The 23,500-nt window shown below is 42.2% G+C and overlaps 1 protein-coding gene across 8 annotated transcripts in view; it reads left to right on the forward strand.

Annotated features, from left to right (window-relative positions):
• TCF20 (transcription factor 20) overlaps positions 1-23,500 on the forward strand; it is a 130,839-nt gene that overhangs the window by 59,569 nt on the left and 47,770 nt on the right. Inside the window, exon 1 of one of the 8 annotated variants that reach the window (XM_069002484.1) lies at positions 4,815-4,883. The exons of the other annotated variants lie outside the window; for them this stretch is intronic. The gene's annotated coding sequence lies outside the window, so the exon portion shown is untranslated. Of the gene's footprint in view, positions 1-4,814; positions 4,884-23,500 lie in introns of those variants that run through there. 8 annotated transcript variants of the gene reach the window in all.

A 23,500-nucleotide genomic window follows, 5' to 3' on the forward strand; every position in this document is an offset into this window, starting at 1 on the left:
GTCCCACCGTGAATATAAGTTTCAGTCCCCAGTTGCGTGACCTGTAGGTGCCCAATCGTGCTGTCATGTTTTGTATTATCTATCTTCAAGGTAGTCACTAATGCCCATTCCCATAGCATCTAAGAGCCTCTAGATGAAAGCTGTAAAAGTGCAGTGGTGAGCCTGTGCATGACATGAAATTGTGTAACAGGGGAAAAGATTAGGATAAGGGTAATACTTTGAGGGGATGGGTGCCATGTCTGTGAGAAATCCGCATGCCTGACTCTGTGGAGGCTTCACCTTCCTAGTGCTGTATCAGCAATGAAACCTTTTGTAAAGAAGAAACCTCTCAGAGGACCCCACCAGCTGCATTCAGAAATCATGTTTCCTCTAACGAACACTGGGGTGCTTGGAGCCTTTCCAGCATATGTTACCTGAAGACTTGTTCTTGATCCCCCATCCTGCATCATTTACTGCCCTCCCCCCTTCCAGGCAGAGGGAGCTCAGAGGGTGTGTGAAGATGAGAGGTGGTTGAGGTCAGGAATGGTGTCATCCTTTTGTTCCCCCTCCATGCTGCTAATGCATGCTTCTGGAGAGCCACATGAACTGAGTAATTACTGAATTACGGCTAGATCAGAAGTGGTGACCTCAAAGACAGAAGGAGACTCTCCATCTCCATTTGTCAGTCCTCTTGGGGTCAGAAGGACCTTTTTTCACTGGGATCTGTGAGAGAGGGGAAAGGGATGTGCAAGGTAAGCCTTACATTAAGGCATAACAGGGAAAAACATTTGCTTTAGCCATTGCAGAGTTCATGTGCAATAAGAGGCAGCATTGCTTGAATGTGTGTAATGACAGCAGCACTGGTGGGAGCAGTGGCATTCACCTGGAGGGCTACTCAGGGGGCTTTATTCTGCTCAGAATCTCCCATCCGTCATAGAGGAGGGTGCCAAGTCTTGAGGCCATTTTCCTGCCTTATTTGTGCCTCTATCGTCAAAAGCATTTTGATTAGGAGATGACAGGGAGGATTTCAGGGAGGAAATGGGGAGGATTTGGAAAGTTTCTGTTGTGGTAAGTACCATAGTGGCTCTGTACAATTATGACTGAGCTGATTTTCTTGCACTAAAAGCAAAGTCTTCAATCTTTATTACGGCTGTGGTGTAGCACATCTGCTTAATTTATAGCTCTTACTCTTAGATGATGGACTGTATTTGCTGGAAATTTACATTCAAACCTGTTTAGTTTGTTGTGTTGATTGTAAAATTGATCCTCTATGTTCTTTGGGGGGTTTTTTTGTTCATAACCATTTTTGGCCTTAAATCCCTGCGTTTTTTTCTTCTTTTCAGAATTGAAGGGTGAGAGCGTATAGATGCAACTGATGCCTTTACCCTGAAGTAGAAAGGCTTGCATGGGTGTTAGATTCCCACCCTGATCGTGTGTATGGGATTGTAGCCCTAGTAGCATGATGGGGTTACTGTCTTCATTAGTCCTAGAAATGTTTTATTTATAACAATTTTTTTTGTGTAACTGATGGTGGTCAAGTAGGTAGATGTCACTGAATTGCCATGTCAGAAGGTTGAATTTCTTTCTTCTGGACAGAAAATGAAATGTTCAGTGGCAAAGGAAAACTTGGTGATGTGAACAAGGTGTACTAATGAGAGTGTTTTTTCATCCGGAGTCTGCAGACAGCCAAAAATTAGTTTCTGAGAGAATTGAATTATCCATTAAGCTCAGTGGGGTTGTACATTGAAGCCTGATATATCACTTGGAAAGCTGCAAACGATACGGCATCTCTACTTGCGTGATATTTAACTAATATAGTTTTGACAACTTTGTTTACATTCTGCACTTATATTGACCTTGTGTATTACCAGTGATGCCTACTGTAATGCAACAGCTGACGATGGTGTGACAATTGCCTGTATTTATAGCATGAGCTCTTTTAAAACTTCAGTTCATCCTTTAAAACCAGCCATATAGTTTTCAAACTTTAAAATATTTTAAAAAGCAACTCCTGTTCTATTTGCCTTGTAACACCTATAAAGTAGTCGTAACGGAGATGGGAAATGCTGCTCTGCAGCAGACTAGACATCCAGATATTTAACTCTGTGAATTCACTTACTTTTGGTCCTTTGAGAAATGTTTGACTTGTGAATGGTTGCTGTCCTTGTATTTTTATAGCGCCTTTTTGAGCATTTTACAAAAGCTTTGCTATTTATGCTGCAACTTCATTTTAGACATTAGGTAAAAAATACCTTGATATAACAAGCTTATCTAGATAAGCTGTGCTCTTACGTATTTATATATACCAAAGGGTTTTACCTTAAGGTAAGTTTAACTTAAGTTAGAGTGCTCTGAGCACTCCTACCTTATAAACCTACATAAAGGATTGACCTCAATTGATGCTGCACTTCAAAATCAGAAAACAGATAATGGAAAATCAAATTATAAAAACCTTATCAAGTTCCCCCACCCCATTACAGCTTTTATCACAGTCCTGGATCCCCGGGGGAATGCTGCTCTAACCAAGCTCTTAGCATGCCGTGGCAGTCAACAAGATTAAGGCTGTTTCTGACTAGAGCAACCTCGCGGTTTGTCATGGTGAATGTGCTGTCGGAGCCTCTTCTCCAGGCGAAGGAAGCGATGACCTCCACCCACCTCCTGTGAGCAGCACCGTGGCTGAAACACCACCTGTGAATGGGCAGCCAGTGCCAAGGAGAGTAGGGAGTACTGTGCTACGAGAGCATGCAAGAAGGCAGCGCCTGTGTGCTCCAGCTGCAATTTCCAGGGAGCTGATGCGGAGCGCATCGCGGTATTCTCATCTGAAGGAGATAAGGCATAGATCACAGCAGTAGACTTGCGTCAGAAAGGAGCCAGTGCCTCTCAAGTCCCAAGACAAGTGAGCAGAGGAGCAGGCAAGTCTTTCCTGGATGCTCCAGGTGCACAGTTGCCTGACCAGCAGCTGGGGAGTCCCTAACACCCACAAATTGTTAACTTGAAAGACAAATGGTAGAAGTGCATGTAATTGTTGTCTGCTCTGGTTGTTTTCCTCAGACTACTGGCATCATTTTAGTCTTATCTAGATGGAATTTCAGCCAGCCTCCAAATTATTTTTGACAGATAATGCACGGTATGAGATGTGGTGGTTTGTATTTATTTTTCATAAAAAGCAAGTCACCTGTGGAGGAGCCATCAGTGAAGTTGTCAACTGGCTGTGCTTACAACACAGCCCTTCTCAGCAGTTCATTGCCTTTTGGATGAGCTCTGAGCAGAGGCCTTCTTTTGGAATTCGGCTTGCTGAGGATCTGGGAAACAAAGCTTGGGAAACAGGGCAGTTATTGAAAGTGTCATATCTGCTCAGTAAAGTTCCTGGCAAAGCAAGTTTTAAATGATGCTTGAGCTTTCTCTGCCCAGCACTTAAGAGCTTTGCAGACTGCCAGCCCTACTGCGTTTTCACGTGAAGTGTTCTGAGTGGCAGATGGAGGAAACTGTAATGTCATATAGAGCTTCCTTTGCTGGCATACGGGCTTAAATGAAGGTGGTGATGATTTGACAGGCACTGCATTCCTGCTCTACAGCTGCCCCCTGCACCAGTCTCCTTGCCCTCTTGCTCTCAAACCCAAAAATAATAGTGAATAATCTGAAAAAAGCTTAATTGTCTCTGCAGCACAGAAGTGCAACTAGACACACCAGACTCCCAAATGCGAGGCCAGTGGGGACTCGGAGAGCTGGCAATGCCACTTCTGATGGCCCGAACGGCTCTGGGCTGGCGGTGCCCGGGCAGGCGGGCTGCGGGGGCAGGAGATCCCGGGCATGGCCGGTGCTGATCCCGCCGGGCGGGGGCTGCGGGGGCAGGAGATCCCGGGCATGGCCGGTGCTGATCCCGCCGGGCGGGGGGTGCGGGGGCAGGAGATCCCGGGCATGGCCGGTGCTGATCCCGCCGGGCGGGGGGTGCGGGGGCAGGAGATCCCGGGCATGGCCGGTGCTTATCCCGCCGGGCGGGGGGTGCGGGGGCAGGAGAGCCCGGGCACCGCCGCCTCCATGTTGTTTCCTGAGCTCCCCGCGCCTCCGCTGAGGCACCTCCGATTCGGGGCCCGCCCAGCCCCGGCCTACGGCCCGACTGCCGTCTCGAGGTGTGCTCCAGAGCTCCGGGCCGGTGGAGGGGCATCCCGGCCCTGTCAGGGCTCGGCCGTCGGTGTCCGCACCTTGCCTGGCGGGGAGGCCAAACGGAGCAAATCCGGTTCTTAAAATGACTTGGGGGAGGAGGGGGGGGGCGGGCGGGTGGAGAGGGGCGGTATTGATTTACAAGGAGAGGGAAATGTGAGCTGCCCCGGTGCCGTCCCGGTGCCCCTCTCAGGGGCGGGGTTGTGTGGCACGCGCAGCGGGCGCGCCTCACCCACGTGCTCCGAGAGCGCGGGATGGGGCGGGCGTGGGGGGGGTGCGGCGCGCGGCTCCTTTAAGCGGGCGCGTGGTGGTGGGAGGGGCGGTGGCTCCCTCACGCGCCCCCACCCCGTCCGCGTGCGCGCGCGCGGAGGCACGTCCCTGCACACGGGGGCGCGCGCGCACGCGCCGCTCCCCCTCCCCTCCATCCATCCCTCCCTCGCCCGGCCGGGACCCGCCGCCTCGCGCCGCCGTTCCCGCTGGCGCGCGCGCTGGCTCCACTACCGCCCGCCGCCATTGGCTGCCGGGGGTCAGGTGACCCCGTGTTATTTCCTGTGTGTGTGTGTGTGTGTGTGTGTGTGTGTGAGGTGTGAGTGAGGGGAGGAGGATGGAACCGGACGCCCCCGCGCCCCCGCCCGCCCCCCGGCCCCGCCGCCCCGGCTGCTGAGCCGCCCCCGCCCCGCCCGCCGCGGCGGAGGGCACCGGGCACGGCGGCGGGGGGGGCTGGGGAGGGGGGTCGGTCTCAGGTAAGGGGCGGCCGCGCTCGCCCGGGCTGTGTCGGTGTGTGTGGGAGGCCTGGGGAGGGAGTGCGAGCTCTTGGCGGGGGAAGCCGAGGTCGCCTGGACGTGTGGGAGGGGATGTGAGGGTCTCATCCGTGAGTTGGAGGGCGGGCGCTGGGTATGAGGGGGGCTTGTGAAAGGGCTCCTGGGAAGTTTAACCTTCTCCCCTCGCCCCCCCCTCCCCCCTTTTTTTTTTCTTTAAAGAAAAAAAGTGTTTGTTTACGTGTGTTCAGAGAGGCCCTCATCCTGCGTGATGGGGCTGCCCACCTGTTTTCCTGTCCCGGCAGAATTTTTTTTGCAAGAATTGTGAAGTTTTTGTAGGGATTGGTGTTCTCGTTGAAGATATAAACGACTAAAACTGTTGGAGAAGATGGATGCACCCTGTGCTCAAATTGTAGTAGGTGAACAGGCTGTGCTGGGAATGCTTGAGGTTTGTAGTGCCTCTCTGCTTTTTGGAGGCTCAGCGTAGCCTTTGCTTGTCTGCAGAGATAATCAGGATATAATGTGTTTGGGCTGCTGTGAGGATCAGTTTGTCTTTTGTTCATGGTGCTTATCTTGCTGGAAGTTGTGTTTAGAGCTGCAGTTGGAAGTTATTTTTCCTGCCTTGAGGGAAGGAAAGAGAAAGTTATGTAATGTAAGTGTTCTAACCTATGTATCAGAACTGCCTAATGGTATTGGGGCTCTGTTATTAACCTGAAAATAAGAGCACATTTGTGTGTGAATCAACAAGTGATTGTCTCTGTAGGTAGACTTGGCAGTACCAGAATCCTTTATTTCTTGTGTATACTGTCTTTTCGTTCATTAAAAGGGCAGGCAGTCTGATTAAATTGCAGCATTGTTTTCTGTACCGTTCAAACTTTTTAAAGTCCTCCTTTGAAAACAAATGAAAAATAAGAGGTACAACTGTGAGGGGATTGAGTTTCAGAGCTTTCTGTGTTTAGGTTAGCATTTTGAAAGCTATTCATGTCTGTGTCACTTGTTGCCATCTGTTGCTGTATGCATGGGTAATTCTTTGGAGAGTATGATTTTTAGCATGCTTCCTGACCAATAGATGTGCATGGAGCTGTTGGATCACCCCTACTCAGATTTTTAGAACAATAAAGTGACTGGATGATGGAGATGCAGCAGCTTCTGGGTTAGGTTTGTAGCACATTGGCTGAACTCAATTCAAGGAGAGCTGATTTCTTTTACACATTTTCTAGACTTTTTTTTTTGTCAGATAAGCTTGTTTTTTGAGGCTTATCGATACGTATTACATAACCAAGTGCATTTGGTTAAGTGTATGTGATAAGTGATTTATAGTATTGTTATTTGAGTTTTGATTTGGCTGAAATGCTTTTGGTTTGTTTATTTTTTTTTCCTTAAATCCACATCTTTAAATAGGGTTCCATGATAGTTCACTTTGAGTTGTTTGAAACTGTATTATTTAATCTTAATCTTAATATTAGGTTCCATTGGCATTTAAAAAGTCAGTTGCATTAGTATACTGCAGAGAGAATTCCTATTAAAAAAAGGGATAAGATATTTATTAGCTCAGTCATCTGTCTCTTAAACTTTGTTAATGCTACAAGGAGAGGAAGATAGTCATTCCTCATTTCTGTGAATTGGTGGTACATTAAATGCATATTGTGTATTCTGGTTAACAAGCAAGTTCCAATGCCGTTTGAGTGAAAGTATGACAACACCTTTTATACTAAAAATACTCCTTTTCTATTCTACTCTTTTAAATCTTGTTGTTTTGGGATAGCTTTTGGATTTTGTATTATTAGCTTTAAATGTCTAGGAGGAAGTTTTTGGACCTTTTTGCTGGCTTGATATTCTTCAGACTACTTAAAGTCTGCTAGCATCCTTTCTAATAGAGTTGTGTGGATTTTGACACAGTTTGGGTTTTGACCTGTAAATCAGTTTTCAGAGGTTTTGGGATTGATGAAACATGGAATTTTGCTGAAATGTATACTTTCATATACCTTTGCAGCCTGGGGCAGGTTAATCATGGTTCTCTATAAGAAAGCAGTAGGAGCAGCTTCATTGTTAGTGACTTTGATAGGAGATCAGGTATTTTGATTTTGTTGTTGTTAGTTTTCTTTGTTATTAATGCTTCATAAAAATAATTTGAAGTGAATTTTTATTAAAGGAGTAAATCTGTTTCTATAATGCATAGATAAGTAGTGAAGGTTATTTAAATGAAAGAGAACTTATTTGTGTCTTAGTTGTAAAGGAAACTTCTTTTTATTGTCAGAAGAAGCTTCTTTAATCTTCAGCTGAAGAAATAGGGTGTTATTAACCTGTTTGCTACATTTTAAAGGATACTCAGATTAAATTTATAGACTTAAAGCAGTATAAGGAAAAATGTTCTTAGGATGGTTCTGTCTATGATGAATACATGTATAAAGTCTGTAGGACAAAGAGTGAAATGTGTGGGATTTTGGGTTGTTTTCCCTCTCCCACTTCCTGTTGTGGAAATGTGTGCAAAGACAACCTTTTGGGCTCTTAGAACAGTGTTAAAAAGAAAATAATTTTATACTCCCTTTCTCCCTTTTTAGGTCACATTTAACTAAACCACCCAGGAGGCACAGCAAAATGGCAATAGGGCCGCTTTTGGAAGGGTCCCTTCATAAGAGTTGCAGTGCACACGTCCTGTTGCTATTGCACCAGCTTGGCATGCTGCTGTCTGGAGTGAGGGCATAATATGTAATAAACTTGAATAATTTTGTGCTGCTTCCTTGGCTTTTCTATAATTTGAGATAAGGGTATTTAAGAGTTTATAGCTGGCTTATGCATATCTTGCCTTTTGACACAGGGTATTCCAGATTTCTGTTTGGGTGGGATAGCTTTTTAATTAAAGCATGCATTTATTTTTTCATACCTTGTTCAGTTAGGTTTTATACTTATGAAAGGTGTTAGAGTCATGTTTTGGGAACCTGAGTTCTTGTAAGTTACAAAGATTAGTAGAGTTTTTGGCAGTGCTGGCATCTCAGGCTTCAGAGTGTACACTGGTTGTGTGAGAATTTGTGTTACTTAATCCTGTGTTTGGCCTCTGAAATGGGAAAGATTATGGATGGCAGTTTCTGAAGAGCTAGCTGACTGATTTGTTGATGGAGACTGGACTGAGACCAACCAACTCTTCCTATTCAAAAAATTAATACTGCAGTTCGATAGCAAAAGATGGTTTTTATTGACTGCTTTTGGTGAGATCTCTTTTAAAATGACCTTTTAGTTTTTGGACTTCTAAAATCAAAAATAAAGGCAGTCTTAAGTGTTTATACTCACTTCTAGTAGTGTTGATATGCTATATAGAATTTTATTGTAAAAAAGCATTTAGTGTTACTGATGGAGAACACATAGTGTAAGCAGAGGCGTATACTTCTCTAAAATCACGCAGGAGAGGCTGTTCCTGTATTGGGATCCTGATGTTCAATTCTGTTCCTAGCAAACTTTTCTTACATTAAAAAAAAAAAAAAAGTAGTTTAGTTATTCTTATGACTTGGGTCCCCTTCCTGACAGTTCTTGACTAGACTTCAGTCCTGGCTGAACTGGAAAAATGGGAAGGTGTCACAGTCATGTACAGCACTGCTGGCGCATCTGTGTCACACTGGTGTCTGGCTACACCACTTATTGATTGCTTCAGCTGAGCCTTCCCACTGCTGCTTACCACTAAGGTACATATTGGTTGGTTTGGGGTCACTTGGAAAAGCCTGTGATGTTCTTCATTATGCATGTACATGGGCTTCCTTTCATTTTAAAGAAAGAAAAGGACAAAATAAAAAGCCAGACCCAAAGACTCAAAAGTCAAGGCTGACATGTAATCAAAAGTGGATTCTGTTTAGCTATGTTGGAGGAAAAGATCTGCTCTGGGTGTTCTCGAGTCTGTGATTTGCTGCCTGTTTGCCTTTGAAGACAAAAAAAATGTAGAATTGCATTTTACCAACTCTTGAACTTTTTCTTGCTGCCTTCATGAACAACAGCACGAGCAGTCAAACTTCCAGTTTTGGATACAACAGAGCAGTGATCTTGCCGTAAGACTCTTGCCTCTTACCAGTGAGTCCTGAAGAATGGAGCTAAGCAGTGGTAGCCAAAAACACAAGCATCCCCTTGTCAGCTCAGTCTGGTGACAGTGAATATGCTTGTGTTTTTCCAGTGCTTTTTGTGCTTCTCTTTACCACGCTGTTTGTAACCTGTGATGATATTGGAAGAGGGGAAAAAGTGTTACCAGGTTCTTTGTCAGGGAGCCCTGGCTTGAGTCCCTTGAGATTTGACCTGTTCTCCATTTGGGAAGCCCATTATTTCTTGCCTGAATTGTGATGCAACAAATAACAAAAAGCTAGGAAAATGACTTTTTCCCCCCTACCTCTTCATTGCAAGCACACAGCTTGCCTATGTTCATACCAATAAGCGTGTATGGAATTCATTGCATGTTCTGTGCATGATGATTTATTTTGTAGTATTTTACGAGTATGAACTCAGTCATCTAATTGCTGGTAAATTGCAAATCCTAAATAGAACCCTCTGATGAGCTCTGATAAGAGCTCAGTTCTTAACTAGAAATTGTATAGGGAGCTACTATGCTGGAAGCTTTAGTACAGTTTATTGGAAGTATTGTTCAGATCACTTTCCCTGTAAAATTACGTGCTGCAAAGTATCTTGTTAATAAGTTTTAACTGATCTAAAGACTTGGTATTAGCAAAGCTGACTGAATGGCTTGTGTCTATGTGCGGCATCAATAATGACTGAAAAACATACCTAAAACTTATTAGCTGAAAGAAAAATATGTGCTGTCATACTTGCCAAAATAGGAATAAACCTTCATACACCATAATCAAATGTTGTTAATCAGCCTTCGATTCAGTATCTGCAGTTTGCTGTTACCTTTGGTCAGATGCCTGTATACACTTGAATTTCCATGAGATTTGATTTGTTCAAGTGTTTTCTGGATGTTCTGGAATAGTGGGAATGCTATGTGTGATTTTTTTAAATTCATGTAAATGGTTATATGATAAATGTGGTGAATGCTGTGTGATTAACATTACGTTGTCTGCTGGAAGTACAAAACAGCGAGGCAGAAACAGTCTAGGAGGTTCCTGGAGTGTGTGTCCCCTGACACAAATGATGAAGGAGAAAACTAGGGAAGGCACTTGCTGGACCTGTGGTTTGTGAACAGAGAAGGACTGGTGGGTGATATGATGGTGGGAGGTTGTCCTGGACACAGTGATCGTGCAGTGATAGTTTTCAGTTCTTGGGGAAGTAAGGAGGGGAGTCAGCAGAACTGCCACTGCAGACTTCTAGAGCACAGAGCCTCTGGCATGTTGAGGAGCCTAGTTGACAGAATCCCTTGGAAGGCATTCCTGAAGGGCAGAAGAGTCCAGGAAGGCGGACATTCTTCAAGAAGGAAATATTAAAAGTGTGGGAGCAGGCTGCCACCATATGCTGAAAGATGAGCCAGCAGGGAAGAAGACTGGTCTGTCTGAACAGAGAACTTTGGCTGGAGCTTAGGGAAAATTAAAAGAGATGAACTTTGAAACTAAGGGGCAGTCAACTCAGGAGGATTACAAGGATGTTGTGAGGTTACATGGAAAGAAAATGAGAAGGGCCAAAACCCAACTCAAGCTTAATCTGGCTGCTACTGTGAAAGGCAATAAAAATATTTCTGTAACATGCATTAGCAACAGAAGGAGGGTCAAGGAGAATCCTTTATTGGATGTGGGGGGAAAACAAAGTGACAAATGATGAGGGAAAGGTTGAGACACTTAATGCTTTCTTTGCCTCAATCTTTAATAGTAAGACCATTTATTCTCTGGGTATCCAGTCCCCAGAGCTGGAAGACAAGGATGGGGAGAGGAATGAAGCTCCTGTAATCCAAGGGAAGATGTTCAGGGATTTGCTACACCACTTAGACACACGCAAGTCTGTGGCAATAGATAGGATCCACTCAAGGGTACTGATGGAGTTGGCAGAAGTGCTCACTGAACCGCTTTCCGTCAGCAGCCTTGGCTAGCTGGGGAGGTCCCAGATGACTGGAAGTTGGCAAACATGATGGCCATCTACAAGAAGGGCTGGAAGGAGAATCTGGGGACCACAGACCTGTCAGCCTGACCTTTGTGCCAAGGAACATCATGGAACAGATTTTAAGTGCCATCGTATGGGACAACCAGGCCTAGTCAGCATGCATTTAGGAAAGTCAGGTCCTACTTGATCAACGTGGTCTCCTTCTGTGACGAGGTAACCTGCTTAGTGAATGAGGGAAAGGCTGTGGATGTTGTCTAGCTGGACTTTAGTAAAGCTTTTGATAGTGTTTCCCCCAGCATTCTTCTGGAGAAGCTGGCTGCTTTTGGCCTACATGGGTGCCCTGTTTGCTGGGTGGAAAGCTGGCTGAATGGCCAATCTCAGAGTGGTGAGGAATGGAGTTGCATCAGCTGGTGGCTGGAGACGAGTGGTGTTCCCCAGGGCTCTGTGCTGGAGCCAATCCTGTTAATGCCTTTATTGATGATCTTGGTGAGGGGATTGAGTGCACCCTCAGTCAGCTTGCAGATGAGACCAAGTTGGGCAGGAGTGTTGATCAGGTGGAGCGTAGGAAGGCTCTGCAGAGGGATCTGGTCAGACTGGGTTGATGGGCCAAGGCCAGTGCTATGAGGTTCAACAAGGCCAAGTGCTAGGTCCTGCACTTGGGTCACAAAAGCATCATGCAGTGCTGGGGGCAGAGTGGCTGGAAAACAGCCCAGTGGAAAAGGGCCTGGGGGTGCTGGTAAACAGCAGCTGAACATGAGCCAGTGTGTGTCCAGGTGGCCAAGAAGGCCAGTGGCAACCTGACTCCTATCAGATACGGTGTGGCCAGCCCCTGTACACTTGTGAGGCACCTTGAATCCTGCATTCAATTTTGAGCCCCTCACTACGAGAAAGACATGGAGGGGCTGGAGTGTGTCTAGAGAAGGGCAACGGAGCTGGTGAAGGGTCTGGAGCACAAATCTTAGGAGGTGCAGCTGGGGGAGCTGGGGTTGTTTAGCCTGGAGAAAAGGATGTTCAGGGAAGACCATCTTGTTCACTACATGAAAGGAGGCTGTAGCCAGGTAGAGCTCAGTCTCTTTTCCCAAGTAACAAGCAATAGGACAGGAGGAGATGTCCTCAAGTTGTGCCAGGGGAGGTTTAGATTCAATGTTAAGAAATATTTCTTATCTGAAGAAGTCAAACATTTGAACAGGTTCCCCAGCGAAGTGGCAGAGTCACCAATCCCTAGAGATACTTAAAGAGATATGTAGATGTTGTGGTTAAGGACATGGTTTTGTGGTGGCTTTGACAGTTCTATGAGAGGGGTTGGATATGATGGTCTTTTCCAAGGTAAAGACGCTCCATGGCCTTTATAAACCATGTCTTTCCCTTTTGCATTCAGGGGAAAAAAGAATGAATTCAACAGTGTTCTGTCATGTTGTGTAAGTTTTGGTTTGCCCACTGTAAGTTTTCCCTATTTCACTTCATGTGGGGAGGTTTCTCTCCCTTCTCCAGCATTTTTGCATGAGATGTGTACATCTGATTTTCTGATGTTCTTGATCCTGACCATACCTTGTGCATATTGCTATGTAAAATTGGTCTTCTAGATAGGTCTTGATAAGTGTAATAATGCTAGATACTCAGCAGGCAGTAAATTAAATGAGTTGGGCAGAATCATTACAGAAGGAGGTAGCAGATTGCCTTTGTATTGCAGGGCATTGCTGAGTGAGTGGCAGATTCTCTTCTGTACTGTTGGAGAGTGGAAGTAGCAGGAGCATGATTGAGAATTTCTCCAAAGTGACGCTTTTTATTTTGCATGAGAAAACTGAACTGTGCTGTCCTTATCCCCCTTCCATCTAAATCACTGCATTTTAATGGAGAAACATCTCATCCTGTGTTACTCTGAGAATGCATAAAGAGAACTCTGCTGCAGAATGATTTGTTTGCCAGCTGCGGTAGGACACTGGTTTTGGTGATGAGCTAGGGGTCCGCTGCATTGTGGTATTCTGCATGTTTACAGTTCTGACTTCAGCTAATACCATGTTCACTTTGGAAAGCAGGGATTCTTGCATTCTGGCCTTTTTTCCTTTTGTTCTGTGTACTTTTCTACATTTGGTGTCCTTCACCGTTTCTACATTAGGTATCCTATTCTGGTTATCAGAGACAAAACTGTGTTCTTGCTTGAGAACTGCTCAATCGAGTACGTTTTTATTTGAATGCTATCCTGCAATTAGGATATAGAAATTTGACTTGTCATGTGTTCATTTTGTTTGTTTCCTTGTCTTTTTGCCTCGCAAGAATACAGCTTGTTTTATGTTTGAAAGGTGGAACTTGTGGAAAACCAAAGGGGGGTGTATATATAATAGAGCTGCTGAAAATAGCAAGGGGAGGAGAAGGAGTTAATTATATGTATACTCTTGCAGCATAGTCAAAACCCCATCAAAGCTGGTAGAAAAAGAAAACTTCTGTAAACTTGGGTCAAACTCACCAGCGAAAGCACATCTCTTAGCTCAGTGAGAAACAGCATTAGGGAGCTCCTGAAAGTGGATGGGAAGAGGATTTAGGAAATAAACTTATTTGCTTATCCACAGAACTGTAATGTTTATAAAGACTTTGATGGTCTGTGTTTACTCATGGAATTTTGGCTCTATGTGTGCCTTGCCTTTCTGGAATGAGCTGAGGAGTAAGGTCCTTTTGCTCAGTTGGTTTAGCAGAAGAATTAAATCAGCAACAATTCTAAAGGTGAAAGTAATTTAGTTGCCATCTTACTACCTGAAACAAGGTGTAGCAAACTTCAGTTTTTCATAGGAAGTTGGGATGTTTTAGAGCAGGGGAGAATAGAGATCTAGTCCTTCTTTTCTTGTAATAGAATACTAGGATTACATTAGCATTATGAAATTGTCATATGTAATCCATCATATATGGTTTATGTTAATTGTACCTCTTTATTTAGCCTCCTCATAGGGGAAGATAGGTGGAGACAGAAACACTAGAGTCTTCTGGTTTTGTTTTTTCTCTCCTCCCTGGTGTACAAAATGAATGACTGCAGGAGTGCGGGAACTTAAGTTTAAGAGAATGGTGGGACTGATTCTCAGAGTGGTGGATCATCTAAGCTCCCTCTGTCTTAGTTCAAAATGTTAACTCTAGCATTTCCAAAAATTGTGTTCTGAGTGCAGTATCTTTGTTATCCTCCACTAATCGGTATTTACAGAGGCTTTTTTTCTTCTCTGGTTTTGGATTCATCCCTCCTGTTTGCTTTCAACCACTGACTTCCTTAAGGATATATCCTTTAGGATATGGCATGGAATACATGCAGTAGAAGCTTTGTCCATCAGCTTTCCAGCTTCAAACACTCCTGACACTATCACTGTGGTGATACAGAAATCCTCTGGGGAAGGAGAAAGCTCTAAACCCCAGTCGTGAGAAGATCTCTAATTGTAGGTTGTTAATTTCTCTGAACTGCTTATGCTCATTAGAGTTAATTTTGTGTCTGTGGTGTGGTCTGACTGCTGTTGACATTCCCTGCCTTTGGCTGTGGCAGCAGAACTTGGAAGTGTGGAGTTTCTTGGTTACAATGGCTTGAGTTTAAAAGATAGGTTTTTCAGACTTTTAACTGAGGTGTGTTAGAAGTTTAATCACTTTATATGCATAAAGTTGACACAGAAAGATTGCTTCTGAAAGGTTTTGACTCAGTGGGGGTGCTGGTGAGAGCGAACCAATTTAAGTGCTTTAGGCCAAGGCTAAGTATAAACCTCAGGAGTTCTGAGCTGTTTGCTCCAACACTGCAGTGTGCTGCCTTCTCTCTCTCTCATCTCTCTGTTGGTTGTGCTAGTGGAGCTACAGTGGGGATTCATAATGAGGTGGTTCAAGAAACTGGTCCAATCTGAAAATTTCAAAGAAAACCTGCAGGGGTGGGGATGGGTAGATAGGAAGGGGGAGGACCTCCTTAAAATAGTCTTACCTCTGAAGTAATCTCTTTGTTGAATTATTTAAATGTATAAAGTTATTTTGTATTAATCTGAACTGTTTCTCCTGTCTCCATGTAAGTGTGGCTGTAGTCTTAGTCACTCCCTGTTAGTCTCAGAAGACAAAGCTTACTGTAAGAATGTGTCTGCTTCACTTTGTGGCTTCAACATGAGGCAGATGCTGTGTGGAGTGTGGAGAAGTGTGGAGAAATGAGCAAAGTGATATTTAGAGGACATAGGTTGTAGGAGACAAGGAGAAATGTCAGGGAAAGGAAAGTTGTTGTTCTTCTAGTGTGAAAATCTCACAAGTGCTTTAAATTTTTTTTTTTTAGAGAAGTTCAAACAGTTCTTATGTTTGGGAAAAATAAGGTTGCTCTCTAATTTTTTTTATCAGTAAACATGATATGGCCTTGACTGTGTTTTCTTTTGAAGTGTGCAATAGCAGTAGTATTTGCAGACCTTCCACACTCAAATTCCTCTTAAATCTGTGTTAATTTAGAGGGCTGAAGTGCTGAATTTGTAGGAAGAATGATAACCTTGGCTAGTGAAAATTGAAAGCGTTAAAGCTAAATTTTTTGTCCTACCTTAGAGGAACAAAAACTATCTATAAGAGGTTTGGAAGGTGTAAATTTGAGTACAGCTTTTCTGCAATTTACCAATAGTTATTTAATTTGTTAGTTTAAGTAGATCAAGGTTATATTTCTACCTGATTTTAATGTTAATTGCCTATAATGTAAATAGGTGGTATTATCTTCAACAATGGTTTTATCCTCATCAATGGTTATAATTCTTGTGTACAGTGCATAGCCTGTATTGTGATAATACTTGCACATAACTGAGAGAGATTTTGTGTCAATTTACTTCATTTGCCTTGAGGAGTTCCCAGGAGTCTTAGTTACAGGCTTATTGCACCAGGCATTGTAAAAAAAAGAATAAAAAGATTTAATTGTATAGACTGCTTTGAATAGAAAAGAAAGACATATTATTGATAATATGTAATATAGCCCTTATAAGTATTCATCTTAGCAACCTGTCATCAAGGCTGGGGCTACTGCTTAGTATGAAAAATTACAAAAGTTAATTAAAGATAATGTGTAAGGATGGTGGGGTTTTTTTCCCCCACTGTATAGTTCTGAGTATTTTAGATACTGGATAAATTTTTGCACAGAAAGTGAGAGCTTGAGCAGATAGAACCTGGCAACCCTGTTCACACTTTTCTGTTTGTGTCTTGCAATTAATTATTGACTTCTCCTTTTCACTGTTTTGTAACTGAAAGGTGAAGGTTTAGTGAGAGTTGTGATGCCTTTGCTGAGCCTCATGTCTTGCATGTCTGCGAAGGAGTAGGTCAGAAGTTGTTCTTGAAGTGAGTGTGCAGATTTTGCTATATTGTCAAAGCAGATATCATGTTTGACTGCTTGAAGACATTGGAGGTATGGACACAGGCGAATTTGTAATAAGAGGTATGTAACGAGTTGCCGAATTTTTGGAGGACTAGTGAGGTGGATTAGGATGTGCAGTCAGCTGATCTGCAGCTTGGAGGAAAAAAAAAAGATGAGCTGAGGATTCAGTGTTATTTTTGTTTTCATGTTAGGGCGGGTAGTTTGACTATTGTGTAAAGATGAAGAGCCTTTTAAGTATGAACTCCTGATTTCAAGTGCCCTTCAGTAGCCAGGCCACTTAAAACAGTTCCTGCTGTGTCCGTTTTGCTGGTACAGATGTTTGTGTAATGATACAGTGAATGGATCTGTCAGGTTAGAAATGGCTTTTCTCTCTCACAGAATTTTCTCGACCGTATCAGTTCCCTGATCTGACTTGCTTGTGAATGGCTGTGTTAACACCATAGAGGAGGCTGGACCTCAAACTGGGCTAAACAAGATTGACCCTATATGTGAAACCAAAATTGGTGGTTTAATCTTTGACATAAAATGAAAGCTGACTGATTTGCATGAGTTCTTATTAAAATAGCTGTGTCTGTCAAAATTTTAGATGGATAACTTTTAGCAAGAGTTTGGTAGATTTTTGAAAGCTATTTAAGTGCATCTGTGCTGTTGATTGAGACTGAGAACCAATGGCATAATAATAAAATCAAATATATACAACCAGCCAAAATTCTGCTGAACTTTGATCATTAGTTACATTTCTAGAAATACATGTTTTCATAGTACTACAACTTAAATACTGGCTTACAACAGAAGTTGTTCTTGTCAAATTTCTTCTTTCTTCATGTTTAGGAATATGAATTTAACAGTACACTTCACTAAAAGTGCAAAGCTAAACTGGAGATGGTATTTTAGTTTTGCTCACTTAGTGAGTAAGAAAAACTTGCAAATGCAAAAAGTCTGTGTATTTCTGATTTGGTGTTATACAAGTGGTTTTTTAAAAAATATTTTGGATGTGAGGGAAGAAAGCAGCAGCCAAATAATAGCCACATGCAAAATTTGATTATTCTTTGTTGTTGTTTGTTTACATGATTTTATTACAGCAGGTGAATGCTCTGAATATGTCTGCTTACATCTCGATCCCTGTGAGATAGGAAGGTACACTGACACAAGCTTACTGTGGTTGGGCTTTTTCTGTGGTCACTTAAGGAAATATATGGAAACATAAATGAATTTAGATCTTATCTAGCACAATAATCCCCAGAGCATTCCCCTCTCTCAACTGACAAAGCTCACTGTGCTCCTTCTGCCACGCTCATCTGTTCCTCACCCATTCTGTGAGAACCATTTCCTTAATTGTTTGGATTTAAGCTCGTACATACTGACTTTCTGAAAAGCTGTACAGACATTTTGGTAAAGAAGGTGTCGTGTCTCTGTGAGATGATGGAAGCTAGTTACAATGCACTTGGCCAAGCTGTAGCTCATTTGAGGAATTTTTTGATAAAAGTTTTCACTAGGAAGGACAAAAGTAAGTTTTGGTGTCTTGGTTTTTTTTTGTCAAGACCAGTGTTACCACTGATTTGCAAGATGTGTTGCTAATATGTGTTACTAATAGATACTTAAGCATGTGTAACTACTACATATGGGTGTTTCTAAGACATGCTGTGATTTTTTTAAAATTATAAAATTCGGTTTCCATTAATGCAGTATTCTGGGCTTAATTTTTTATATACTTTACAAGATACTTCAGTTTAGCTACTTCCATAGGGTCTGGTGCTCTCAGTGATAATTAACTGTTTCATCTTTGAGTGGTGTAGTAAGGTTTGTTTGACAAAATAGAGCATGATGGCTTGGTGAGAGCCAGATCTGACTGTAGTTTTCTCTAAAAGTGTGGTGGTGAATAATACCAGAAGCATGAGTTTTTGAAAGAAGCGAGCAGTGAATGTTACTGTTCGGACAAACTGGTGACTGCAGGGCTGACTGTCTTGGTTTATTTCTATACCACACCTAATGTTGAAAACAAATCTTACTTATTCTCCCTTTTCTTTTAAAAAGGCATCAAATGTAGAAGAAATAAGTTACATCTGTTACTTTGTTAAATGCACTCTTGGGTTTGATCTTTAAATTCATCTACTTGTGACATTGGTGGCTGATTTGCCTTCTCTTGAAAGCAGCAGTGTTCCTCCAAAACTGAAACAAGGTCAGTCTATTCCCAGCAACTGATCAGGTGTGCAGGTAATAACTCTGTACCTGCAGAAATGAGGGTTAGCAACTTGGCCTTAACAGCAGAAACGGTACTCAGTACATGGAAATCCTTTTTTCCAGTATATCTGGCTTAATTTTGAGCACAGGGATTATTTGCTTACAAAATATGCCCCTGAATTGCTCATACTCAGGTTCTGGCTTTTGGGATTGTTTTGGTTATGTGTGTTCTCTGCTAGTTTAAGAAGATACAACGAGGAGGGACAAAAATAGTAATTTTTGCATGTTGTATGAGTTGTGGCAAGAAATGTCTGCAATCTTACATATGTATCTGTTACTTGCACAGCATTTAGGAAGTAAGTCTATTTTAATCAGAACTCTGGACACTCTATAACCCCCCCCAACATTTTAATGTACATTTTCGACTGTGGAAAATATTATCTTACTGTTTGTCACCTGCCTGTAACTGTATTTTCTTTCCTGATAAACGTGCTAGGAAGTGAGAGGCTTTTGACAGAGCACTAAAGATATATTGCATTTGACTGCTGCCTGAGACTTCTCTGCACAGATGGATCGCAGTAGTCAACCCAAATCTAAAGAAAATTTAACGAAGTGGAAAGACCTCACTTATGTCCTATTGAATGAACTGGTGGTGGCTTCATTTGCTCCTTTGTAGGCTTATCATCAAGAATTAGGCGTATCCCCACTGTATTTTGGTTTTTAGCTCACTTGTTATGAGCTGTCTGAAGTGATGCACTACTATGTTGGCATCAGTGTTACGTGGGAAGATCTGGGCAGCTGTCCTGTTATTTGTCCAGTCTTTGATAATCAGGACCAAAAAGAGTTTTAATGATTTATGTGGCTTTAAAAGAAAGCCTAGCATGGTATATTGCAGAAGATCATTTCACAGAGTAATCTTGGTGTGGGAGTACTGATGAATTCTGTTAATCAGCACTGGTTGGGGGCATTCTGATATACATGCAGGAACCATTGAAAGGTGCTTACATGCTGTTGACTAACGTTAGATGATCTTGGCTCACAGTGAGGTCACAATGCAGTAGCTTCATATTTTGAGGAACTCCTATGTTAACAAAGTTCTATAAGGCTATTTCAAATGATTAAACAAGATATAAAATCTGCATTATACTTAAAAATAAGATCATGTGAAGAAGGTAAATTGATACACTGCTTGAAATAACATGTTTCACAAATAAGTCTGAGATTTGGGTAAGAGGACCTATTGCTTCTTTCTGTTCAAGACTTCTGTGCAGTGATTCTGTAAGTGAGGCTGTTTTTTATCAGCCACACAAGCGTATAATATGCTTCCTTTGTTCCTGCCAGGTCGAAGGCAAATTTTGATTACTGGGCTATTGGGGAAGAAATGAATGTGTTGGAGCAGAGTGAAACTGCTTAACCTAGTGAGCGTAGTCTGCAGTGTCTAGATGGATATGCTTAGATGGCTCGACAACTACAGGCTATAAATACTTTAAAGTCATGCAGCTTTATTGAGAGAGCTGCGTGCACATGTAGCAAGAGTGTAGGTGTGACACTGGAGTAGTGAAAGCTGTGCCAGACTCTTACCTTCCCTTTGAATAAGCAACAAAGGCTTTGCATATTGTGTGTGTTGGAAAGTACTGTAAATGTGTGTAATTTGTGGCTGTTAATAGAGCACATTTTTGGAGGCAGGACTTTGCCCCTTCTGCTGGGGATGGCATTACGGATGTGTACCATCATTATGGAGGTTTGTATGATTGTGTTGTCTCTAGTTGGCAGCTGGTGCATTGTCCTCTTGGCTTTGTGCATGAGGAGTATGTACCAGCTGAAAATGTTTTCTTTAAAGGCTTCCAGTAAAAAATAAATAAAATAAATACTTTCTTTCATGTGGATATGGGTAGACTTTGAAGGCCTTATCTGTCTGAATGTATTTTATTAACAGGGCTTGTCCGGGGGACTGTTCTTGGTGGTTTTGCTGAGAACATAGCACTTATATCTAAGCACTTTACAGGGCTGTTACTATTAAGAAAGGCTATTGCAGTAGTGATTGTAATAGTTCTGTATTTAGTACATTAATGACAGAAAATGTGCTGTATGTCTTAAATTATCAGTGATGTAATCAGTCGGAGCACGTCCTATCTTTTTTTACGCCTGTTATTAATGAAATGCCTTTTTTCTCTTTGGCAGCTGTTCTGCTGGTTATGTTATTCAAGTTAGGCTCCTTGTGAGATACTTAAAGCAACTATTGTCCTGGTGAAAACTTCTTATTTGTTTGTCAGGGTAAATTCCAAGATTGAAAAAAATAAAAAACTGAAGAAGAAAAATATGTTCTTCCTGTTTTGAGTTAGCATATATAACTTCTGGGCTAAATAAATGTTACATGGTTGCATGAGATTATGGAGGATAAGAATTTGTGCCTTGGTTGACCTTTACTGTATCTCTGTTCTTAAAGGCATTTTACAGCATCTTGTGCTATTTCTATTCATTATATAATTTAAATTATTCTTTTTTAATAGTGAAGAAGTCTTAAGAATGTTTGCCAGCATTGTTAACATACATTAGCTTGAAAATGTAGCAGTTTTCAAGCCTATTGGTAGGGTTACAGAGAATGAATATCATCAGAGATTAAAGTTTTTGTATGATGTAATGCAGAAGAGGCTTCCTGAGATCTTGTCCAGACTATGCAAAGTAAGTTTTGGTAAAGTTGTGTTTAAAAATTGAGTCTGAGATTCAGTGGGGGACTGAGCCTGTGAGAGGATGGAAATGTTGCTTTCATGAAAAGAGGATGGATGCCAAGCATGTGATAGCCAGGGCGTGCACGCAGTCTCCATAGCACGTGAATGTTGCTGATTGCAGAGCCCCAAACTGCTTATCTAGAGAAGCTGCTTTTAACATCTGCCAGTTAGAGTAGATGTTCTCTTACCTTTAGCTTGACAACTTTCCTCTATGTATGGTTTTTATTCCCTTTTCTTCCTCCTCATGTTTTCTGCCTTAAGGCCAAATGACACAAAAAAGGGAAGAAAGCAGCTTGCCTTAGGTATCCCAATTTTAGTCCTACCCCAGTAGGGCTGGAGCTTCAAACTGATGAAACATCAAAAGGAATGATACAGAAAAAGGAGGGGCTTATCCATAATAAGTCTGAACTGGACAGATTGGCACAGTGTGGCATTCATAGAAGTGTTATTCCTGTGATATACGTAGTCTTTAAAATGCTAAAAAAGGGGAAGTTCAGCAGAACAGCAGATCTCTCTTATGACACTTAAATTATAAGATTAGAACAGCAGTAAAGTTGAATTCCTAGAAGAAGAGAGACAAAATTTGAAGTATTAACAATTTGACAGTTCCCTTTTGATTCTAGTAATATTATTATGTACGTCAAGCTGCATGAATCAAGGTTACAACACAAAGAGGCCTTTGAGTTAGAGGAGAGGGGCTGCGGAGACATGCAGTGCTGTGGGGTGGTTTTGTGCCTGTGTGTTCTGTAGCCCACATACACAGATAGCAGAAACCCAGATGAAAGACACTAGTGGTAGAGTTAGAGTCTTCTATAGATAACATACATGTTAATAAAAAAAAAGCCTTGGGAGGCAGATGGGAAAGAATAGGATACCAGATCTTGCCTGCATCTCATTTGTGTGCCTGGGGGGTTTTTTTGTGAGTTTGGTGATCTACTTGAACAAAACTTGAGTACAAAGCTAGAATTTAATTTTCAGTGGGTTCAGTTGAATGTGGCAAACACAAAACATGGCTAAATATAAAAACATAATGTAGGCAACTCTTCCAGGAAGCCTCCAATCTGAGGAGCTGGGGTTCTGTTTCCTGGAAAAGGGCGAGCATTGTCTTAACATTCTTTCAAAGGAAGGAGTCTCTCCAGGTGGCTTTATCCATATATTTTTTCAGGAAGAGAAAACCACAAGGTGTTTCAGACATGAAATGCTTTTGTCATCTGCTAATTTGGTGGTTTTGTTTTGGTTGGTTGGTTTTGGGTTTTTTCTTTGTTTGTTTGGCTTTGGTTTTTAAAGACAGTGTATATGCACATACTTGTTCATATCGTACTTTTCTTAATGCATCTAGTAATGTGTCAGGCTTTTATAGAGGGACTAGCCAGGGTCCCCAAACAATTTTACAGCTGTGGTCCAGTCCTTGAGGGTGAGTCATAATTCCACATACTGAATAATATGTTGAAATACATAGGAGAGCCTTCCTGGAGTTTGTTTACTTATGAGTTGATTATGTGAATGTAGATGATCATACATGGTATTCCAAAATATATATTCTGACTGATAAACGTTTTCAGTTATGTTTCATTCAAGATAATAGAAAAGTCCTAAGGGATGAAGCTGTAGACTGTTTTGCTCAAATAGAGTGAACTTGTTTCAACTTTCCATCCTGTAAAGCAAAGCAGATGGCAGGGCGGGAAAATGCGATGTGTTGTCTTGTGTTGGTTTTCACCTAGGAGTGTAACTGGAATTACTCAGGAACTGAGCATTGAGTATGCTGGTGCCAGTTCTTTCACACATTCACATAGATTCTTTCATTGGGTTATCTTGGTTTGAGCTTTGGTCAATTGTATCTCGAGTGTTTGCTAATAGAGATCTTTCCCAGTGTGAAACATGGACCTTGGATATCATTCCTGTGGTAAATCCAAGTGTGGTTTGAAAGTGTTGCAGGGTTCTTGTCGCATCTTTCCACATGGCAGCAGAATACTTGGATTACTCCCAGTGTTAGCCATAGGGAATAGCTGGAGGGTGAGGATTGCTCTCCTTTGCTTTGCAAATATTGTTGGAAGCTTCTCTCTTTAGGGGCACGTAAACACAGCCGATCAGTAAATGCTGGTGGGGAAATATTAATGCTGGAAATGTGCTCCAACTGGTGGTAGGCTACTGGCCTGCATTACCTAGAAGGTTGGCAGGCTGCAAGAAGAGGGGTTAAACATTGATGTACCAGGAGGTAGGAGAGAAATATTAAATTTTAATTGGTGTTAAAACAGGGAAATTGGGTGGGGTACTGGTGTGACTGGGAAGCATATTATACCTTTTTTTCCCCTCTCTTTTTCTCCATATTT

The sequence above is a fragment of the Aphelocoma coerulescens genome, chromosome 1A (genome assembly GCF_041296385.1).
Source record: "Aphelocoma coerulescens isolate FSJ_1873_10779 chromosome 1A, UR_Acoe_1.0, whole genome shotgun sequence".
Lineage (NCBI taxonomy): Eukaryota > Metazoa > Chordata > Aves > Passeriformes > Corvidae > Aphelocoma > Aphelocoma coerulescens.